The sequence below is a fragment of the Pundamilia nyererei genome, unplaced genomic scaffold (genome assembly GCF_000239375.1).
Source record: "Pundamilia nyererei isolate P.nyererei 1_Seehausen unplaced genomic scaffold, PunNye1.0 scaffold00111, whole genome shotgun sequence".
In the NCBI taxonomy this organism is placed as follows: Eukaryota; Metazoa; Chordata; class Actinopteri; order Cichliformes; family Cichlidae; genus Pundamilia; species Pundamilia nyererei.
The window spans coordinates 58,896-63,017 of NW_005187512.1; the positions used below are offsets into that span (position 1 = coordinate 58,896).

General features: G+C 35.5%; 1 long non-coding RNA gene across 1 annotated transcript; it reads left to right on the top strand.

Annotated features, from left to right (window-relative positions):
* The first annotated feature begins 316 nt into the window (after positions 1-316).
* On the top strand, positions 317-3,224 carry LOC106456326 (uncharacterized). Its single transcript, XR_001290480.1, has 3 exons — positions 317-351; positions 1,147-1,257; positions 2,239-3,224. It is a non-coding gene; the product is annotated as an uncharacterized LOC106456326 (long non-coding RNA).
* Positions 3,225-4,122: the final 898 nt, after the last annotated feature.

Sequence of the window (4,122 nt, forward strand, 5' to 3'; positions counted from 1 at the left end):
AGCTGCCCCACTGAAATGGTGTGAACCAGAAAATGGTACCTCATATCAGGACAGACTGAAGAAATCTCAGGACTGGTACGTTTACTCTCAGGTATGTAAAATTCTGTTTTTTTTTAAATTTTGGAGTGAGAATTGATATGTGAGATGAGGTCATTTGCTTTCTACAAAATGTGGTTTATGAACAGCATTTATGACATATTTGATTTTAATGTTTTGTTTCCTTTCTCTGTTCTTCATTTTAGTGGGCTGGAATTGCCTTTATCGTGGTCTTGATCTTACTGATCATAAAATACATCCTGAAAGAGAAACCCAGTCCTCCTGCAAAAAATAAGAGTCACCAAGTTCCCCCAGGTATCTGTTCACTTTAACCTGCATGCAGTACAAATTATAAAAATGATTAATAAATTACAATCCACAACTTGTTTTTGTCTTTCCATTAACTCTTTACATGTCAAATATTTTTTACACAAAAATATTATTGGAATATTAAGACACAGTATTAGTTGTATAAATCTAGCATGAAAAGAAACATGTAATTACAATGCATGTTAACCTGACCTTGTTGCCTGTATTCTGAGTTTATATTACTACAAGTGATAATGAGAATTAAGTGATTGTGCTTTATACCTTGTTATGCGCAACTGTGCTAGCAGAGGAGAAGGGAAGAAAGGTAATGATGATTCTGGGCCATGACTAAACTTCAGTTATTATCATTATTATTATTATTATTATTATTATTATTATGAAAATGTATCCATTATCACCATAAAGCAATGTTTGCTTCACATAGTACTTATGAGCATATTTGTTTCCCTGCGTTAGTTTTGTTTTCTGTCAACAAAGAATAAAATCTAGTCAGCCTCTGACCCTGCCCCCCCACCTCCCAGGTGTAAGCCCTCCTCCCTGATGCTGAGCTCTAGAACTGTATCTCTGCAGGAGAAAGATACAGTAGATTAGCTCCGTTAATCTGAATTCAAACTAAGAAAGTCCCCATGAAAGATTAAACTAGTGTTAGTTTTCTTACTTCATTTCTATCACATAGTAATGTTTTGTCTTATTTTAGCCAACATGTATTCAGTGCAGACAGAACTTCTGTACATATGTCTACTTAAATACTTTTTCCTGCATCTGCTGGCCTGCTGCCAGGCCAAACAGATCAACCCATTTTCTCAGGCTCAGCTGTCACGCTCACTCTTCTCCGTACCACTGACACCAACACCACTGACACCAACACCACTGATACTTGAAGAAGAATAGGTGAGTTCTTTTATGTCAAACAATGAGTCTGATTGGCAGAAAGCCCCTTGGAAACTAAAATTTTATTCTACAGACTATTTATTTTTTAATACATAATAATACATTATAATTATAACCCACATGAACAGAGCATTTTTGGACAATATTTTGCACACTTCAGTAAACTAAATCATATTGAAACCTGAATTTCACTAAGTCTTATTACAGGGACATATTTTTGTTGGCTATACCTTGTTTAAAAATTGACATTCAAAGAAGTATATGTGCCAGTACTTTACATTATAAATAAAAGAGTTTAAACTTGTGTTTTACACCATTTTAAAGTCAAAAATATTTGTAGTTGGTGTACGGTACTAATCAATGTTAAAAAAAAAATAAATGTAACAAATGGCATGCACATATCTCATCAAGCTTGCAAAAAGATAAACAGGGGGTCCCGAAAAGCGCTATATGAATGCAATCCATTATTATTATTTATTATTATAAATCTATTTATCTAAATATGAATTAATGTATGCACAGTTTTATATTTTTAGGGGTGGCAGTGTCTGCAGTATTAAGGTGGTGGCGCCCAAAGTAATTTTTTTCCCCCCCCCGCAGGTCCCCAGTTCCTGTCTGGGATATATTCATTAACATTATGTTACAATTGTATTAGATTATTCTGGTGGACTCAAAAATCTTATGCACACAGATGTCTGGATGTGGATTTCTCATATTTCACAACAGTGTACAAAATGAAGTTGTACTAGCCACCAGTGCCACACCGATGTCAAATAAGAGCCAAAGGTTCCTTAGTTGTATCATCCTTCATCCAATGGTCAAGAGAATATTGCAGACTGAGAGATAAAAGTCCACATTTTGAGGTTGTACAGGTGGAGGTGGAAAGGGTTAGATGCTTATCAACTAGGAGACTATAATTTGTATCCTGCTTGGGAGGGGTGTGTTGTGGACTTTGATTAACTTTTACTTACTTTTTTGCAGGATCTGCATCTGTCCGCCCTGCTTTTTCTTTTCTTATTTTTCCTGTTTGATTAAAAAAATGCAAAGTTTGTATGTGTGTTCACAAGTCTTTTCATCCTACAAGTTAACAAACTTTCGATACCTTTCAAAGTTTGTGCTTTTAAAAAAAAAACTGTTGTGGTTTATTCCTTTGCCAAGTTTAAGTTAATTCAAGAACCTGGGAACAAACCAGGACAAAAAAGGGCACCTGAAAGTAACGCTTAGAAATGGAGAGGAGAACAGTAAGAAAATAGGCTGTTGACTCTTCTTGCATGACTGGTGAAAGATTTTTAAACAGTTGCTAAATATTTGTTTTGTGTATTTACCACACAACATATACCAGTGAAACTGGGAATTACATTACATTACAGAAATGGAAAGAACATTTAAAAAAAAAAGTTTATTTATCTAACTGAGGAATCCGTGGTGCTCCTGGACGTTGGTAAACACAGACACCTCCTATCAAATCTCCGTGCTTGCCTGAGTTGCTCCTTGTGAATCTCCCTGCAATGTAACTGTACAAACTGTAAAATGAAAGTATCAAGGGCATTAAAAAGTTATACATTACATAAGTCAAATGTTAAGCTAAATAACCAGTGTCACTGTTTTTTTTTTTGTTTTCACCTATGTGAGATATATGGTGCTTACTTTTATGTGTTGTTGGATTTTACTTCTTCAAATGATTACGTGATTTTTTAATTTTTCAGTAGCTTAATCTGTAGCATTCTATATTTTATAAGGGTCTTAATTGTTTATGCCATCTGTTTCCTGTCAGACCCATTTCTAAAAAAATCTGTCTGTTTCCTGTTCAGAGTACCTTATACATCTAACTTAAGACCCTTATGTAATGGCAGGACTTTCTCATCCCATAAAGGGATGTTTAATACTACAGTGTATCCTTGATTTCATCAGAATCATACAAAATGATAATTTTCGTTCCATTGTTTGTTTGTTCTTTCATTTGTAACAGTATGGCATTTTGTATTTAAATCTAAGTAAATAAAGATTTTAGAAAAATGTAGTCGTTGCAGTACATCAGTATTTGTCTGTAAGATAGCGTAGTAGAGGTATACTGAAGCACTTGAGTCAACTGAGCTAAATTCCATCACTTGTAATTTTTAACGACATAAATACAAAATACATTTTATTACATATAAGATATATTTCATCCATCCATCTATTTTCCTTCACTTATCTAGTGTGACTGATGAGCTGGAGTCCATCCCAGCTGTCACAGAATGACAGTCAGGATATACCGGTCTGAATTGTAGTAGTGTATCACAGAAGATTACTTATCTTTATCATTGGCCACCTTCTCTCTGACACGTATTTTCTTGTTAGGGTTCATTTGTGGATTTTCTTGCCTTCTTAATGTGGTTGGGACCATCACCTGTGTTTGTCAGAAGTCAGGTTGGTGCACAGCTGACATCCCTATTTGACAAGATTCAACTTTGCTGCTGAGGATAAATTCATCTCAGTCACCAGCCTCAGAAATTGCATGTTAATAGCATGTCAGATTAGAGCCCAGACAAATGCTGCACAGAGTTCCAGTAGCGGACATATTTCTACTGCTCAACTTTTCAGAGAGTGTGTGCAAATCAGACCTTTATGGTGAAATAGATGCTAAGAAACCACGACTAAGGAAAAGCAGCAAGCAGAAGAGATTTGTTTGGGCCAAGAAACACAAGGAAATCTATGCTTTGGTCTGATGAGTGCAAATTTCAGATCTTTGGTTCCACCTGCAGTGTCTTTGTGCAACGCAGAAAAAGTGAACAGATGGTCCCACCGTGAAGCATGGAGGAGGAGGTGTAATGGTGCTGAGTTGTTTTCAACAAATTGCATTGCATCTACTTGGAATCTTGTTAA